This window comes from Pagrus major, chromosome 21, assembly GCF_040436345.1.
Source record: "Pagrus major chromosome 21, Pma_NU_1.0".
Taxonomy (NCBI): domain Eukaryota; kingdom Metazoa; phylum Chordata; class Actinopteri; order Spariformes; family Sparidae; genus Pagrus; species Pagrus major.
Genome location: NC_133235.1, coordinates 5,795,483 through 5,804,772, shown reverse-complemented (window position 1 = coordinate 5,804,772; position 9,290 = coordinate 5,795,483).

Sequence of the window (9,290 nt, the reverse complement as noted above, 5' to 3'; positions counted from 1 at the left end):
TCATCCTGTCTGTCATCCTGTCTGTCATTCTGTCTGTCTTACTAACTGTTAGTCACATTTCTGCCCGAAAAACAGCGTCTGTCCCCAGCAGCAGAGCCAGGCGGCTCCCACAGTTGAATGGTGGTGATTATGTAATGTGATTCAGAGTAAAAACTTTAATTCATCATGTCTTTGTCTCCTTCCACTATTGTGTTGTTGTAGTTACTGTCTCTGACAACTTGTATTGATAAAAATCACTGCGACGGTCAGCCCTCCACCGAGACTTCAGTGAACCTTTCCCCAGAAAACAGCATCTCTCCCCGCGACTGAGAGTCAGACAGGGTCCTCTGTTTACTAATGGTGATTATGTCATTCAGAGCAAAAAACATAACTTTTGTTAACTTTCCAGGATGCATGGTGGGTCAGAATCTCAATCACAACACATAACTGCATCCATATGATTATAAACAGTCAGCGGGTACATGTTTAGTACATGCCTCTTTTGGTTCAGTGTGAACAAACAAAGGCGAGCCTTTGCTGCGGCGATAATGCAGAGTCTCTGTGTGAGAAGAGCCAGAGACACGCAGTGACGAGCAGCTCTGGAAGATGAGTGACCTGAGAGGAGTGGCAGAAGACTGGAAGAGAGGATGAGGAAACCAGTGTGTTTACCCGCAACATTTCAGTTGATAAACCACCGAAAACACAGACATTACCAAATCTACTGTGTAAGAGTTAATAGTTTGAGTCAAGCATAGAGAATGCAACCAACAAAGCCTATCAATAAGAGAGTGAGAAGGGCAGGTCTTGCGACAAGGTCAGTCGGATCCATAACGTTAGGCTCGATCAAGATCAGCCAGTCCTACGCAGAATCGATCAGCGGCAATCGCTGCACAGTGCATTGTATTGTATTGTAATTGTTGTCTATATAAACATTTTTAATCTAAATCGGCCTGTAAAAGATTAACAACACAAAAACTTGTGCCTTGACAATATAAATATGTGACAGATCAATAATGACATTTTTTTTCTTGTATGTTTTTCCTTTGTTTTGACTGTTAATTTATTCTATTTATTAATGTAGTCTCATAGGGACAGGTCTGCTCAGATGACTTATAAACAGCAGTAAACTCATATGAAGCCTATTTACGTGAGAATTGATCTAAAATGGAGGTTGAGCCATGAACAGAAATCACAGATGGCCTGTGTAGAGATTTAATAGGCTGTGGTGTCATAATTAACAACAACTGAAGACTGTATACAGACTGATCAATGTGTCTGATCACATTTAAATCAATCAGACACAGATCTAACAGGATGTGAGTGTTTCTGTGACTTCCTGTACAGACTGAAGGCTGGGGGAAAACTGTCCCACTTGATCGCAGCTCTTTGGCTCTGTCCCCTGCTGCTGCCGCCGGGTCGCGTCCGCTATCCAGCCGAGGTGCAGTTCATCTCAAACGATCCTAATGCGTCAGTCTGCATTCTAGAAGTAAAAACATGGCATGGAGTTTCTTTAATTTGGGCAGTCTCTCAATAAGCAAGCAGAATGAATTTAATAGCTAATGGAGCACAGATGCAGCGAGAGCACCGAGTTGATAGGCTGATGCATTTCAACATAGGAAAAGTGGGGGGTCCAAACTACTAATTTTGACTGTTTGGCAGTATTTGTGTACTGTAAATTATGACTTCTAAATGAACTCAAAAAACAAAATTTTTCCCAACATGCTCTCAGCTGATTTAAATGATATCTGGAATCTGGAGAGCAATGTGTTAGAATTAATACTGCACTGTCATCTCTTCCAAACTGTTACTTGGGTGTACCACAAGGCTTCATTCTGGGACTGCTGCTTTTTTGCCTACACATTAACAAGCTACCAGATAGTTGTAAAGACGTTTGTTGCCAGATATATGCTGATAATGCAATCGTCTATGGATTGTCAAAGACCCCACAACAGGCTGCAGAGAGATTGGAAAGGCACTTGCTCGGTGTCTCGTAGTGGCTATTAAATAATTTAACTTTGCCTATCATTTGCATATCATTCTATAAGGCGAAAATGTGTGATCAACTATTGATCAGAAGGAAATAGAGAAAGTAAATGAGTTCAAATATCTAGGTGTGGTTTTGGAATCCCAATTAAAATTTGAAGCACATATCGGGAAAGTGCACAAGACTAGCAAGACTAATCTGAATTGCTTTCCACCGTTTACCAATTAAGGCTGCCCAACTATATATGCACGTCATGATTTATCACACCTCTCTTATTGAGTAACCATCTCAGGCCACTCAATCAGCAATGGAACCAATGTGGTCATTACACAAACAAGCCCTGAAAACACTGGATCAGAAGCCAATGAAATGGCACCATTGCAAAATTCAACAAAAGTATAATTTATCAAGCTTTAACAATTTCATGTCTGTTTTACTGTTAATCTATATGCATCTATGAGGCTGCGCGTCTATGTCTGCTTGATTGTTAGTTTTATAGAGTGTTGTATCATGTTTCTTTCCCTAAAAGCCTAACCAGAGACAAGGACTGCAAATTGGCCATGGCTGTAAGTCCCATATACACTGCATTAGCACTGTAATCTTTTGATAAAGATGTAACAATGCCTACATGTATTGTCCGTGTCAAATAAACTAATAAATAAAACACTTTGTCAGAAAGTCCTTCATGTGTAAGTCAAGAAAATATAGTAATGAAATGTCTAAAGTAAGGCAGCAACTGTAGTGAAAAGCAGCATGTATATGTGGATTTGCTTTAAGACTTGTCCCCAGCTTCAAAAAAGTTCAATCATCCAATCAAGTGCATCAAGTACAGTATGTGTCACCATGAAGGAGCAGTGTTTCCTGGTGAAAGCTTGAAGTAAATAAGAGAAAACAGGAAATACAACAAAAAAACAAACAAGTTGCCACTTTAATGACACTTTAATTTCACATTTGAAATGAATATTTTCACAGATGATTGGCTTTTTTCACATCCATTCATCCATCCATCCATCCATCCATCCATCCATCGTCTTCCGCTTATCCGGTGTAGGGTCGAAGTGGCAGCAGGTTCAGCAGGGTCAGCAGGGTATTCCAGACGTCCTTCTCCCCAGCAATGCTTTCCAGCTCCTCCTGGGGGATCCCAAGGTGTTCCCAGACCAGATGAGATATATAATCCCTCCAGCGGGTTCTGGGTCTGCCCCGGGCTCTCCTCCCAGGTCGTTGTGCCTGGTAAACCTCCAAGGGGAGGCACCCAGAAGGCATCCTAATTAGATGCCAGAACCACCTCCTTTTGAAGCCAAGGAGCAGCTCTACTCTAACCTCCATGGGACATGAATCACTTTAAATTTGCTCCATGTTTAAATTCCACATGATCACACATTTTTACATACGATTGGCTGGTTTCACATGTGAACTAAAATTTAACATGTGAAAATAAAGTAATGTCACATGTGAACTGGACATATTCACAAGTGATTGTCTTTTTTCACGTGGATTAAAATGTCCAAGCAGTCCTGCAGTGACAGAGTAGATGAAGAATCAGTTTGTAGTTGTGAGAGTTGGCATGATCGCAGCTGTGTTTGGCTTTGCTGCCTCCTGTCCCATCTTGTCCTATCTGTCCTGTCTGTTGATTTAGTTGTTCTTCAGTACCTTAACAATCAAACTGCTGCTTGGTTGTGTGATTGCCAGACTCTTCTCGCCATCATGGTGGATCATGGTGTTCCAATTCCTGGCTGTGGACTACAGCGCAGGCATTTCCACAGACATGGAGGAGGTGAGGGAGAAGGGCAGAGCTGAGATGGATCTCAAAGCATATCCTGCCGCTCCATGAATGATTTCCACTTGTACATGGTCGGGGATGTCAGAGTCTCAAATTATCTCTTTTTGCACACTGATGCAACAGTATGTTGTAGCTCACTGCTGCTTTTGATTCTGTGGACCACTGCAGCTTGGCTGATAATCCCAGGCAGGTGTGTATGTGTGTGTGTGTGTGTAAAATGATCCAGTTTATTGTTTGTTTTTTATTTTACACCGCCCTCTACTGACAAAACGCCTGCACTACATCTCACTCCATGAACAATGTTTTTGCAAATCAGTCACCATCACATCACAACAGTCAACAAGTTGATGCAGCAGCCCATATGTCCTGCCTGAGCACAACAACAACCAGTTTCGGTCTTACCTGTCATGCTGTTTATCCATCTACATTGTTTTGGTGTGAGATGCTGAGTTTTGGAGATATCAGCCTCCTCTTAAATACAATGGAACTAGATGGCAGTTATCTTGTGGTGCTCAAAGTGCCAAAGAAATACATTTGAACAGCAATGTCTCTTTCCAGAAATCATGACCCAGTTACTCAAGAAAATCCAGAGACACTTGTTGAGAGCAATTCATGTAGGACTTTTCTGCCAGACCACACCCAGCAGACTTCACCCAGCAGACCTCACCCAGAAGACCTCACCCAGCAGACCTCACCCAGCAAACTTCACCCAGCAGACCACACCCAGCAGACGTCAACACACAGCAGAAATTGTGCATCCACTCTAACAAAAGGGTTTCTTTTCTGTTCTGTTCTTTTCTTCTTTTTTAAGTCTTCATACAATCACTGATGCTTAATTAATAAATGGAAACAGTGTGTCTTATCAGCACTATAGGAACTTTCACCTTTTCTAGAAAAGAAGACTCTTGTTGCAGCTGTTTCACAGCTCTCTGCTGATGACTGTGTATTGGTCAGGATAAGGTGAAATAAAGTATTAAAAGAAAGTATTTAATAAGTATCAAAAGAAAGTATTTAATAAGTATCAAAAGAAAGTATGAAATAGAAAGTGTTTTTGAATGTTTCAGAAATATGGAAACATTCCTTTGATCAGTGTTTCTCACGTTTTTCTTGATAAAAATCATTTTGTCAGTGACAGTCGGTCTGAAGCAACGGGTCAGATGCAAAAAGTGAAATAACACGTCATTAATGAGGAAAACATTACATTACCTGCACTGCCAGCAGCAGAAACAATAAGCGCGTCTCTCCATGAATAGAGCTGTGCGCAATTACGCACGCGGCACACATTTAAATCTCCCCAGTTATTAGTTCTGTGTTATTATTAAAAAAAATATATAGATAACGGTAACATTTTTAGCACAAATTCATCGACGTCTCTGCAGCTTTTAAGCGTTGGCAGGGACAGACGCAAGTACAAGATGCAAGTGATGGGAACGTGGAAACAATTAAGAGAAATGAGAAGCACCATGTCCTGACAGTGGAGCTGCCCTGGAAGCGAACCCTGCACCGGAAGCGTCTCCACAGAGGAGCTCCGCACGCAAACAGTCTTCACCGACGAACACATTTCTCTCGTGTGTGGCTGTTGTCGGTAGCTCCCGTCAGTAAATGCATTTCCCTTAATTGATCACGTGAACACGGCATGCTGTAAACATGCAGCGTAATACAAAGGTTAAACAGTAGGTGTCGCCAACACACCATAGAAACCAATTACATTTGCATCGTCTGCGACAGCCACACTGAGCCCTGGTTGTTCTTTGACCAGTTCCTGTTAACCGACTCCCCCCCATCAGTCAAAAGATTAAAGTTTATAGAAAATCAACTTAAATACATAATAAACAGGCCTAATAAAAATATATATTATGATAAATGGACAGTTATTGATCTGCATGTTTAATTATAAGATGTGTGATATCAAACATTTAGGCCCATGATGTAAAAACAAGTCTCAATATAAATTACCCCAACAGAGTGATAATACAGCACTGGTGTATTTTCCATCCAATAGGTGCTGATATGAAAACTTATTCTTTACTTTTAGAGATTATAATGCAAAATATGATGCTTGGGGTAATTTAGAATTATTAATTCCAAGTAAGGTTTGTTTCAGTGCACTGATGTTGTTTTGGATGACAAGGTTTATTGTTAAAGTGTATATATCCTGTGTTTGATACATATCTTTGTCTGCCCATATATCAATATTTGAATTTTTTACTAATGACCAGAAGTGTAGCATCTAAATCCACATGTCTCCATCATCAATTTTCCAGATGGAAACCATGTTTAGAAATGTATTGTTTAATACATTTAAAATAATGTCATAAAAGTGCATTTAGACATGTAGACATGCTTTTAATAAACTAAATGGAATTCTATAAGTAAAGACATCAACCCATGTTATAGAATTGATTAGGATTCAAATGGTGGCAGAAGAAATAACCTACTGGATATACGGTTATGTATTCTTCAAACAAGGCTCAAACTCAGTACACGGAGCACACTACCAACTAAGCTACTGAGTTACCCCAAAAATATAATCAGTGCTGGCTTCACATTATGACCCGTTATAATACATCAGTCCATTCACCACCAAAGTCAAAGTCCTCTTTCAGCATCAATAACCAATTGGATCAGCCTATACCTACTGGTGACCAGCAATGCACGTGGGATGAATTGGAAAGAGAACTCTCAAACTTTGTTAATGTCCTTTCCCAGGTGGCACAATGGCAACATCCTTCATGGTCTTTCAAAGTAACGGACAAAGAATCACACATTTTCTGTGACTCTTCAGAAAGAGTATATGGTTCAGTGGCATACATGAAAACAACAAATCACATGGGGACGACAAATGAGATGAGATAAGCCCAGAGTCGGCTGCTACACACTGTCCGCTCTCGCTTTTTTTTTTTTTTTTTGCGCCCCTCCACAAATGCCGCCCTGGGCGGCTGCCCATATTGCCCATATGAGGAACTGCCCCTGCTGACCAGAGCCCAGTTAAGTAAAGTGATCAAATCTGAACTGACGGTCCCTGCTGACAGAACATTCCTCTGGTCTGATTCCACAGTGGTGCTAACATGGCTTCAATCTGAGTCATGTAGGTATAAAGCCTTTGTAGACAACAGGATTGTAGAGATATCTGAACAAACCTCAGTCAGTGAAGGCTGGTATGAACACAAAGCAAGACTCTGCAGAAGATATAACCGGAGGAGGTAGGCCACTCAGAGATCTAACTAGAACACACTGATGGCATAGAGAAGAAAGGTGAAGGAACGTAGGACTCCTTCAGCTTCCTCTGGTCAGTGGCCTGTCCTGTCCTGCTCCTGCCAAAGAGATAACCCACTAAGCCCTTTGACCTACCTGATCCAAAGAACTACAACACCTGCACAAACCTGATAGGTGCAACATTTCAAATAATGCTGTCATATTGTAGACTGTAGTAGTCTGATTATTGAAAGGACTGTCTAAATAAAAGGGAATTTTAAATGATGAAAAAGTCACTGTTTGTATTAATATGGAAAACTGATGGTGCTGTACATTGAGATGCATGCATCGAGAATCGTTTTGCATTTGATTCATTGACGGCTGAGCCGTGATCTAATCGTGTCTTGAGGCTAGTAAAGAGTCACTCCTCTACTAAACCTCCTCTCACACAGCTTCTGATTAAGGTGACACATGACTCTCTTACTCAGGACCTGATAGAGGTATTTACTGAAATACACCGGACCTACTGGATCTTCAGGGCCAGACAAGCTGTTAAAAAACATCAGTGGTCATGTGCTGAGTGCAGAAAATGGTGGGCAAAACCTGTCAATCAAAACATGGCTGGCATACATTCGTCCTGGCTGAGGCTGTTAAAACCCCCTTCTCTGGTCTACAGAAGTAGATTGTTTTGGTCCACTAAACATTACAGTGGGGCAATGAGTAGAAAAAACAATAAGGAATACTGTTCACTTATATGACCACCAGAGTCACTCACAGTCTTGATTCTGACTTGTTTCCTCTTGTCCCTCAGACATTTTATTGCATGAAGAGGAGGTCCCCTATGAGCTCCTTTTTCATCATGATATTTTTATTCAAGCATGGAGTTATAATACAGACACGAGACATGAGCATACATACATCTGCAAGAGTAGACAGATACATACAAAGTCAGATGGCATCATGCCTAATTTTCTTGAACATATGAAGAAAAACAAAACAAAACACAAGACAGCAACTCAGTGAAGGAAAAATAAACCAAGATAAGAAAAAATAAGACTAATCGTATTTGATGAAAAAAAAGTTATTCCTTGTTATTCTATACATTCTCTGTAATTGTGTAAACCAAGCCAAAATGCCCCCAATGTACAAATCTCCTATTGTGTGGATGCCAGCTTTTTTCCAGAGTTCCAGAAGTATTCCAGAAGTATTATCCAAAATGGATGGTGTAAAATGTGATTTAATTTGTCTCCAAATACGCAGTGTACTGTGAATCACCACATTGCAACTATAAAGAGATTTTTCAATAGTGGAAGGAGACAGATGGATGGCTCCTATGGAGTAAGGCTGGCATGCTTCCAGTTCCAGTTCTAACCAGTTTGGTGGATCTGCATTGTAATCTAGCCAGTATGTCATGATTCTAATATTTAAGGCCCAGTAATAAGATTTTCTTATCTTTGGGAGCGCTAGTCCTTTTTTAGATTTGCAAAGGTGTTTCCTGCCAATTCTGTGAGTTTTGTAGCCCCACAAAAAGGAACTATAATTAAGTTTAATTGTTTGAAGAAAGATTTGTCAAGAAACACCAGGACATTTTGAAATAGATACAATAATTTAGGTAAAAAGACATAGCATTGATTCTGCCAAATAATGACATTGGAAGTGTCTTCCAGAACTGTATGTTTGACTGTAATTTAGACAGCAGAGGAGGGAAATAAGGAGGTGTAGCATTTTGTAATTTGAATGTCCTAAGTATGTGAATTTCTCTGAAGATATATTAAATGGGTGGTTCTGTAACCAAGAAACATTATGTACATGTACGGCATTACCTCGCTTTTTTTCAAATTAATTTTGTATCCAGAAAAGGATCCAAATGATGATTTTATCCAAAATTGTCAGAATAGTGGCTTGTGGTTGGGTGATATATAAAAGAACATCATCAGCATATAATGATATCTTTGTACAGATTTTTCAGTGATTTTTCCATGAATGTGAGGGTCTGTACGCATACTCTCAGCAAGAGGCTCTATTGCAAGGGCAAAAATCAGAGGGGACAAGGGACACCCTTGTCTCGTCACTCTAAGTTAAAACGGGGGGACAGTATTTGATTTGTAAGGATTTGTGCTCAAGTGTTATTGCAAAAAAGTTTGATCATTGAGATACATTTGTCACCGAAAATAAACTTTTTGAAAATTTCAAACAAATAAGGCCATTCGATTTGATCAAATGCCTTTCCTGTGTCAGGTGCAAGAATGGCTAATTCCTCTTTTGGTCTGTCAGTAGAGTATACAATGTTGAATAATCTTCTAAGGTTAAAAAAGGAGTTTCTGTTTGGTATAAAACCAGTCTGGTCTGGGT